A 10,264-nucleotide genomic window follows, 5' to 3' on the forward strand; every position below is an offset into this window, starting at 1 on the left:
CGTGGGGCCCCTCTCCCTCCCCAGCCTGTGGGAAAATGGGATGGAAGAACTCAAGTTGACTTAAAACCCTCCCCAGCCACAGATTTGGGACCAAGGGCTGTTTGGCTCCGCTGTGCCGGGATGGGGGCTGGCATCTCCGCAGGATCACCGGGGTGCTGGAGGGCACAGAGTGGGATACGAGAACCAGGAGCGTTCCACCGATCCAGCAAAGTCTCCTTTGGACACAACCGAACCAAGGCAGGAAGCAGCCGGGGCTGCGGAGCTGAAGGAAGCGGTGGAAAAGCTCCACCTTCCTCCTGCTGTTGCTGCAGCTCCTTTCCCAAGAGCAACAGGCGGAAACAGCCCTCGCAGGATCGTCCGGCGCTGCCCGGGCACGATCCCGCTGAAGGAAAGGCCTGGCCGGTGTCATTCCCAGACCCCGGGCACAGCGAGCAGCCGGGGTGTGACCGAGGGAGGAAGAGGAGGAGGAGGAGGAGGAGGAGGAGGAAGGAGGAGGACGTGGTGGTGTGACCAGAGAGTTCAAGCCGTTCCCAGCTGCGGGGCGGCTCCAGGGAGTCGCTGCCGAGGTGGATCCCATGCTTTGGGATCGCTCTGGTTTCCCTGGATGCTTCCAGACCACTGGAAGCTCGGGCTGGGCTGGGCAAAGCTCGGCTTGGCCGCGGCCAGGTCGCTTGGCTTGGTCTGGGCTCCTGGGGTTGTGCCGGGAGGCTTTTCCTGGGCTGGCCTGTTTACTGGAGGGCGGTGGGAGGGAGGAATGGAGGTGGCCAGCCCGGGAGCGAGGCATCCTGTTTATCCTCCTGAAATAGCTCTCCTTGGCCGGCTGGGGATGGGGAGGGGGCAGGAGGCTGTAAACGCCTCTCCCTGCCTGCTGCCACCCTGAAACAGAGCCACCCCCTGCCTGGCACACCCGGGGTGGACACCAGGGGTCCTGCCCCCTCGCTGAGGGACCCAGCACCCTCCTGTTGGGGCAGGGATGTGGGTGCTGCCATGGCAAACCAAGCTCTGCTGAGGACAAACACTCCACACGAGGCCAAAGAACATCCTGCATCTGTCCCAGCACCCACAGGAGCCAGAGTGGATGGGGCTGGGATGCCCCCTGGGCTGGGCTCTCCCCCCGGGAATGCCCTCAGCGCATCAGCCTTTTCCATCTTAACACCTCTGCAAGTCATTTCAAAGGGAAAATAACTCCAATATTTCCCTTTTCCTCTCTGTGATGCCCTGTAAGGAGGTTTTCCCCTTGGCAGAGGACTGGTTTGCAGTCTGTTTCACTGGCCCAAACGGTGTTGAAATCAAGGGATTCTCGTGGGAAATCTGTCTACAGCGAAATCTCATTTCCAATAGAAAATTTTTCCACTGGAGGCTTTTAAACACTTTCCCCTGTGCTGATCCCCGAGGACTCTGGCTCTGAATTCATTTGAAAGTCTGCCTTAGTAGGATGATGGTATTTGAAAGGTGGTGAAAATGCATCCACCCCCTTCAAATTGAAAATAAATGTGAATATCTACCCATGGAAATACCTTCATTATTAGAAAGCAAGTTCCATCCCTTTAAAAAAAGCAGTGTGTGGAATATAATTTAGGCACTGCACACACAGTCCTGCTAAATAGACAAAGTCAGTGGTATAAAAGCCTTATTTTTGAAAAATCAATCCACCTAAGCACTGGAGCACTACACACTGAGTCATTACCTGCCTCCTTTACCCACTGATGTGTTTGTTAAACAAATAACAAAATAAAACCTTAATTAAAAGGTAAAAAATAGCCAGCATTGATATTGTTGATTTGCAAACAGGAGGGGTTTGTTTGTGGCATGCAGAAATAGCATGTCAACAGAGACTGCAGGCTGTACCACAGACACAGAGGCTGTTTTTGGGGCTCCCAAAACCACCTGAAGATGAGCACGATGTCCTGGCACTGTCAGTCAGTGCCAAGTGGTGACACAGAGCTGAATTTTTGGCACACACTGGCTGGTGGCAGAGACAGGCTCAGCTGCTAAATCATAGAATCACAGAATCAACAGGGTTGGAAAAGCCCTCTGAGACCATCAAGTCCAACCTGTGACCCAACCCCCCTGTCACCCAGCCCATGGCACTGATGCCACATCCAGGCTCTGCTCAAACCCCTCCAGGCACGGGGACTCCACCCCCTCCCTGGGCAGCCCATTCCAAGGGCTGAGCACTCTCCTTGCCCTTCTCTGGACCTGCTCCAGCCCCTCCATGTCCTTCCTGAGCTGAGGGGCCAGAACTGGGCACAGCACTCGAGGTGTGGCCTCCCCAGTGCCCAGCACAGGGGCAGAATCACCTCCCTGCTGCTGCTGCCACTCTGTTCCTGAGCCAGGCCAGGATCCATTGGCCCTCTTGGCCACCTGGGCACCCCTGGCTCATGTTCAGCTTCCTGTCAATCCAGACTCCCAGGTCCCTTCCTGCCTCTACCTGTCCCCCCACTCTGTCCCCAGCCCGTGGGGCTGCAGGGGGTTGTTGTGGCCAAAGGGCAGGACCCAGCACTTGGCCTGGTTGAACCTCATCCCGTTGGAATCAGCCCATGGATCCAGCCTGCCCAGGTCCCTCTGCAGAGCCCTCCTGCCTTTCAGCAGATCAACACACTCCCCACCAGCTTGGTGTCATAAAGCTTGGGAGAGGAATAAAGGAGTTGTCTGAAGGGTTTTGTCATGATTTGGAAGCTCAAAGCTCACCACTTGAGCACATTTTGGTTTATTCCCATGTGGCCACGTGCAGAGGGGATTGTCCCTGACACGGTCCTGGTGTGTGTCTCCCTCATCCCTGCTGTCCTAGTGGAGGTGATGTGGATGGGAATGGTTTGTCCTTCCTCTCCTGCTGCCAGTTTTTGGGATCAAAGCCCAGCCCGGCCCTGCTCAAGCACTGAGCCCATCCCGCTGTGGCAGGACAAGGCATGCAGACACATCCCCCTGCTGCTCTCCTGCCTCCATCCTCCCTGAGGCTGTTTTTAAATCCATCCCCCTTTGCAGGCTCAATCTTTGGGCTCAGGGACAGGCAGCAGCACTTGCAGATCCCTGCTCCCCTTCCCTGCATCCCTCTGCAGAGGTTCCAGGCAATGCCACCAGGTTCAGGAGCCTTGAGCAGCTCCTGCACCACAAGCAGTGCTCAGATGGGTTTATCACCCTCTGCCCCACGTGCCAGGGCTGTGAGGGACCAGCACAGACATCCCTCCTGTGAGAGGCTGAGCAGCATCAGAGTGGTACAGAACTGCAGCGTGATAAAGTCTAATCATCCCATCTCATTACATCTCCCTGAACATATGGAAATCATGCTTATCTGCCTGGAGCTGCCCGAATTATCCCAGCTTCCAAATGCAGGATTTCCCTCTGAATAGAGCCGAGGAGAATAAAGACTCTCGTGGTTTCAGGCTGCTCCTGGGACGGTGGTGATGGCAGCAGTGAGCTGAGACAAGTCCCCGAATTGGGAAAGCCCTCAATGCCTGGGGATGGTACATTAGTCCATCATGATGAGCAAAGTGCTCCACATCTGTCTTTCACCCTCCCAGCCACCAAGAACCTCTCCTGATGACCCAATCCATGGCCATGAGGAAGTATTCTTAAAAAAAAAAAAAACAGTAATCTTAAAAAAGTTGATTATTTGGGATATTTTTTATGCTCACTGCAGTCAAACCAAGCCTGACAGGCTGCGTGCTCAGCTCCCTGCCCTCCTGCCCCCTCAACTGATCCCCCTGGATTTGGCGCCTGTGGGGAGGATCCCCTTGGATTTTCCATGAAGTCATTGCTACAGTGTAAAATCTGACCTCTCAGCAGCAAAGGTGGTTGCTGCACCTGCAGAGCGCTCAGAACAGGCTGTTCCCAATCCCTCACCACCTCCACGACCTGCTGAATTCCTGCAACCCTTGAACACGGGAGCGCATTGCAGGTTAAAGCTTCCAGCCCGGTAAATGTTTATTTCTCTCTCACCGACACGAGGAGCAGTCAGTGGAGTTTTCCTTTCACTCGCAATGACCCTGGGACAAGGATCTGTTTCCATCTCAGCCGGCTCACCGGGAAACCCGATCTCTGTGGGGGAAGAGCCTGTGGGTGCTTAGGGAGGGGGGCAGCTCGGGATGTCCCTTGCAGAGGGGCTCAGGTCCCACCCACAGCGGGACGGGCAACACAAACCCACCCGGGGTCACCTCTGAGGCCTCGGGGGTGTCTGAGATGTGTCCTTGTTAAGGGAGCTGCTGGGGTGGGGTCTGAGCCAGCCGAGGTTGGGAAGAAGGGGGAAGCTCCCTGCAAACAAGGGGGTGAAGGTGTCCTCCTGCTCCTGGGGCTGCTCGCCGCCACCAGAACCGGCCTTGGTGCAATTGGCGGCTTCATAATTGCAGCAATAAAACTCGCTGCTGCCGATAAAGGCGAGGGCAGCTCTGCCCAGCCCCGCCAGCGGCGGTGCCGTGCCCGCGGGCTGCTGCACCCTCCGTCCCGCTGACTGCAGCGCTCGCTCCCAGATAACAGCGTCATTAAGCAGTGCTGAATCAGGCCTGCCTCGACCGGCTTCTGCTGAATCAGGGGCAGGATCCACCAGCTCCAGCTCCAACCCCAGCTCCAGCCCGGGCGCGGAGCTCTGTGCACGATCCATCAGCTCCAGCCCGGGCGCGGAGCTCTGTGCAGGATCCACCACCTCCAGCCCGGGCGCGGAGCTCTGTGCAGGATCCATCAGCTCCAGCCTGGACATGGAGCCTCCACACAGGATCCACCACCTCCAGCCCGAGCACAGAGCTTTGTGTATGGGGTCCATCAGCTTCAGCCCAGCTCCAGCCCCAGCTCCAGCCCGGGCACGGAGTTCTGTGCAGGATCCATCAGCTCCAGCCTTGGCATGGAGCCTCCACACAGGATCCATCAGCTCCAGCCTTGGCATGGAGCCTCCACACAGGATCCATCAGCTCCAGCCTGGGCGCAGGACCTCCACGCGGGTCCATCAGCTCCATCCCCAGCTCCAGGCTGGACATGGAGCTCCGCGCAGAGGGATAAGGGGTCTGAGGGTCTCTGAGGACCCGCAAAACGCCACCAGCCAGTGCCACGGGTCCGTGACAGGCAGAGCAGGGGTCGAGGGGTGTCACCTCACCCTCACCCCCCTGGGGGTGAGCCCCGGGGCGGGGAGGGGACGGCGGGGCCGGGGCAGCGCAGCCGCCGGTGCGGAGGGCACGGGAGGAGGAGGAGGGAGGCTCGTGCGGACCATCATTCCCCTCTGCTGGTCGGGACTGGGATAACTGGTGGCCGCCAGCCAGGCCTTGGCAGGGAGCCGGGATCGGCTCGGTGCAGCCTGCGGAGGGTGCGACAGACTGGCGACACCGGCACCGGTGTGGCATGGGATATGGGGTATGGGGTATGGGATATGGGGTATGGGATATGGGGTATGGGGTATGGGGTATGGGATATGGGATATGGGATATGGGGTATGGGATATGGGATATGGGGTATGGGATATGGGGTATGGGGTATGGGATATGGGGTATGGGATATGGGGTATGGGGTATGGGGTATGGGATATGGGGTATGGGGTATGGGATATGGGGTATGGGGTATGGGATATGGGATATGGGGTATGGGGTATGGGTATGGGATATGGGGTATGGGGTATGGGGTATGGGATATGGGGTATGGGGTATGGGGTATGGGATATGGGATATGGGGTATGGGATATGGGATATGGGGTATGGGATATGGGGCATGGTATGGGATATGGGGTATGGGGTATGGGATATGGGTATGGGGTATGGGATATGGGGTATGGGATATGGGGTATGGGATATGGGATATGGGGTATGGGGTATGGGATATGGGGTATGGGGTATGGGATATGGGATATGGGGTATGGGGTATGGGATATGGGATATGGGGTATGGGGTATGGGGTATGGGGTATGGGATATAGATAGGGATATGGGATATGGGATATAGGGTATAGGATATAGGGTATGGGATATGGGGTATGGGATATGGGGTATGGGATATGGGGTATGGGGTATGGGATATGGGATATGGGGTATGGGGTATGGGATATGGGATATGGGGTATGGGGTATGGGGTATGGGATATGGGGTATGGGGTATGGGATATGGGATATGGGGTATGGGGTATGGGATATGGGATATGGGAACAGGCACGGGGCGTGGGGTGCAGGCACCAGCGTGGGCACTGGGATGAGCACAGGGTATGGGCATGGGCACTGGCATGGCATGGGACATGGGAATGGGCACTGGCATGGCATAGGACATGGGAATGGGAACTGGCATGGACATGGGCACTAGCATGGGATGGGCATGGCAGTGGCATGGGGTGTGGGAACAGGCATGGGCACAGCAAGGCATGGGCATGGCAGACAGCCCATTTGCCCAGGAAAGAGGCACCAGCATGGGCACCAGGATGAGCACAGGGTATGGGCACGGGCCCCAGCATGGCACAGAACATGGGAACAGGCACTGGCATGGGCACGTGGAATGTTTGTGGATACAAGGCATGGGCACAGGACACACAGGCATGGGACACAGGGCATAGGGATGGGCATGGGGCATAGGATGGGCATGGGGCATGGGCAGTGCCTCCTCAGCCCCTCCAGCTGCTGTGGGGACCCAGGAGGGGCTTGGGGCTCTGCCAGCTTCCCAGGTCTCCCAAGGAGCCTACACTGATGGGCACTGGACACTGGGAATGATGGTCTCAGCCCCTTCAGCTCTGGTGGCTACTCCCAGCGTGGCTCAGGCCAGGATGTGGCCCTGGCTCTGGTCCTTGCTGTGGGATACTGGGAAGTGTGGTTTTCTGAGCTGTGGGTTCTTCCCTGCTTCCAAACCCTGGGCAGGAATGGGGCACACATCGTGCAAGGGCTGGGGCTGGGTCACTGCAGGCACCGCTCTGACATTTGCAGCAGGGAGAGGAAAAACCCCACATGAGAGCAATGAGGAACAGCTGGAAACGGTGGGAAAACCCCAAGCACCCGGAGCAAGTGTCTGCTCAGTCACCACCCCTCAGTGCCTCCAGTGAAAACCAGGCACTGGAAGATGATTAACCCTGAGCAGCTTTGCCCCAGGCAGCTCGTGGGGACAAATGCAGTGGGTGACACTGTGCCCTCTCTGTCCCTGCAGCCACCTTCCCTTGGGATACGTTCCTGGTCTGAGTCATTTAAGAGCCAGCAGTTTGCCTGCTCTCAGGGTGAGATGAAAGTGGCCTCCCCATTCCACATCCCCTGACAATGGGAGCATTCCCTGGATACTGTCCCACCCTCCCATGGCTGCCCCATAGGTGCCCTAATAATCCAAAATGCTCCTGGAGGGTGGGCAGCAGGTCAGGAGGAGCTGTTGGTGTTTCACCCCATCTCCAGGACTCAGGAGTTTGTGGGACACCCCCATTTCTCCTAGTTAAACATATTTGCAACAGCTCAACAACTTTTAACTCAATTTTGGGGTTAAAAAGCTCAGATCCAAGGCCTTCCAGCCCAGACTCCAGAGGACTAGCAAGGAGGGATAAGAATGTGGCCTCAGGACTGCTCAGGAAAGCATCTCCTACATCAACTCCCCCCTCAGTGCCACAGACATCATTAAATTTGTCTTTCAGGAAAACCAGTTTCAGCCAGATCCATCTGATTCCTTCACCCCAAGGCCAGTCCCAGTCCCTCATCTCCCTCCATTCCTTAGTGAGGTCCCACCTGCCAGACCTGGCCATCCCAATTTCCATGACTTGGACCAGAAACAGCACAGGATGGAGCAAGGGGAGCAGCCACCACCTCTCCCCATCCACCCTGATGTTCCTTCCCATCCCTGGGGGGTGAGGGAAGGCTGTTCCCTTCCCTGTACCTGGTGTTCCACGTGGTTCACGCTGGGGGATCCAGGCTGTGGATCCCAGAGCCCTTTGCTGAGCACGGAAAGGCTCCTGGGGGTCTCCAAGGATCTAAGGCCTGTGGAAAACAACTTGCTTGGAGGACCCACCACCCCGAGGCATTTTACACTCCAGCCTCCAGTTGGGAAGTAGCTTCCAGGCCCCATCCAGCCCCAAGGCCAGGAGGCTCCTGGATATCGGGATGTGGGCTGCCCGTGGATGATGTGCCGAGCCGTGCTGTCAGGAAGGCAATCTGAAGCATCATTCCCACCAGCAGCCCTCTCTCTACCCTGCCCCTGGAAGGATGTTCCCATCCCTGCCCTCCCAGCACTCCCTTCCAAAGCTTCCATCCCCAGCCTGGCACCCTGGCACTGCCCACGCAGCCTGCGGAGCGGGGTAGCTCGCTTCCTGATTTCTCCAGTGAAATGAGTGTCACTCTTTCCTTATTTATATTCTCTGCCAAGGTATGATGGATGCAGGAGAACCACACGGCTGCCAGGGAGCTGGACACCTTGGGGACCATCAGCAGCCGGGTCTGGCTTTCCTGCAGCTCCAAACCCTCTGTGGTTTTGCCACAGACAAGCGATGCTCGGCCTCCCCGGGAAGATTGACAGGGAGCTGGAGGAGCAATATAAATACCTCCCTCTTAAATAGTCTGCTGGTATTTATAGCCTGTGCTTGGCACAGAGTCCAGCAGCTCTGACAAACTCAGCTCTGGCTTATTTTTAAGGAAGCGGCGGAGAAAGCAGGTTTTAAGAGCTCAGGATTGGGATGCACGGCTGCCTGACCCAGGGCTGGCAGAGCCCACGCTGATGGGATGGAGCTTTTGTCACCCTGCTGACCCTCTGGGCACTCCTTTTGCTGTCCTGTGTCCTCAGGCACCCCGTGTCCTGCCTCTGAGCAATGAGGTGAACACCCACAGCCACACACATATATATGGATATACATGCACATACCTGCAGGCACAGCCTGGCTCTGGATCACTACCATTTGCTCTGGCTCTGTACTGCCACCATCCTTTTTTTTCATCTCCTTTCCCGTTTTCCCCCCTTCCTTTCCCATTTTTTCCCCCCTCACCCCATCACACGCTTGCCCAGGTCTGGAAGGGGGAGCACAGGAGCACCCAAATCCCCTGGGCACTGCCCCGGGAGGCAGCTCAGGGCCAGCCAGGGTGCCTGGTGGCCCTGGCATGGACCCACACCCAGCCTGGAGGGGAAGCTCAGTGGGTGCCGTGCTGGGCACAGGGTGAACACATCCCCTTTGCCCCCAGATTTACAGCCCCAGCCGTGCCCGTCGTGGGTGGGAGGGCACAGGGCGACTGAGCACCTGTTTGTGGGAAGATATTTTAGGGGCAAATAAGCCTGAGTCGCCCTAGAGACTTTTCCCCCCTGCCCCGGCTGCAGCCCTGGGGGTGAGGAGGGGCAGTGCTTTGCTTTGGCTCTGCCAAAATAACCCGGGGGGGCAGAGCTGAGTCCTGGGGGGTGCGGGGCCGAGGGAACCCCGGGTGAGGGGCGACTGCTGGTTGGAGGAAGGGTGATGTTGGGTCCGAGGGTGATGCTCGTGCGGGGAGTGGGGGATGCCGTGTGCGGGGCGATTGCGGGTGCAGAAGGATTCCGAGTGTGCGTCTGTGGGTACCGCCGTGTGCGGGGGGGATGCGGGCTGTGTGTCGGTGTGCGATGCTGCGTGCGGGGCCATGTCGGGTGTGTGTCTGTGCGTGATTCCGTGCACGGTGGGGTGTCGGAGGTGTGTCTGTGTGTGATTCCGTCTGCGAGGGCGATGCCGTGTGTGTGTGTGTCTGTGTGTGATTCCGTGTGACGCCGGGGGTGTGTCCGAGGGTGATGCCTAGGCGGGGGCGATGTCATGTAAGGGGGCGATGCCGGGGGTGTCTCTGTGGTGATTCCCTGTGCGGGGCGATGCCGGGGGTGTGTCTGTGGTGATTCCTTGTGCGGGGCGATGCCGGGGGTGTGTCTGTGGTGATTCCCTGTGCGGGACGATGCCGGGGGTGTGTCTGGGGTGATTCCGTGTGCGGGACGATGCCGGGGGGTGTGTGTGGTGATTCCCTGTGCGGGGCGATGCCGGGGGTGTGTGTGTGGTGATTCCCTGTGCGGGGCGATGCCGGGGGTGTGTGTGGTGATTCCCTGTGCGGGGCGATGCCGGGGGGGTGTGTGTGGTGATTCCGTGTGCGGGGCGATGCCGGGGGTGTGTGTGTGGTGATTCCCTGTGCGGGGCGATGCCGGGGGGGTGCGTGTGGTCGATCCCCATTGCAGTACCAGATCCCGGTCACAGAGGGCGCTCCGCTGCGGCGCGCGGGGGAGGCGTGGCATCACATGGGGCGTGGCCTGGGCGTGGCCGGTGACGTCACGAAAAGCCCCGCCCCGGTCAGCTGAGCCCTCCGCACCGCCCCCCGCAACCCTCCCAACCGCGATCCGCCCCCTCCT

The 10,264-nt window shown here is 58.4% G+C and overlaps 1 protein-coding gene across 1 annotated transcript in view; it reads left to right on the forward strand.

Annotated features, from left to right (window-relative positions):
• Positions 1-10,264, forward strand: part of LOC126642292 (collagen alpha-1(I) chain-like) — a 151,390-nt gene that overhangs the window by 110,728 nt on the left and 30,398 nt on the right. The gene's annotated exons all lie outside the window — the stretch shown is intronic.

Source organism: Myiozetetes cayanensis, unplaced genomic scaffold (genome assembly GCF_022539395.1).
Source record: "Myiozetetes cayanensis isolate MyiCay16 unplaced genomic scaffold, myiCay2020 scf23, whole genome shotgun sequence".
NCBI lineage: Eukaryota > Metazoa > Chordata > Aves > Passeriformes > Tyrannidae > Myiozetetes > Myiozetetes cayanensis.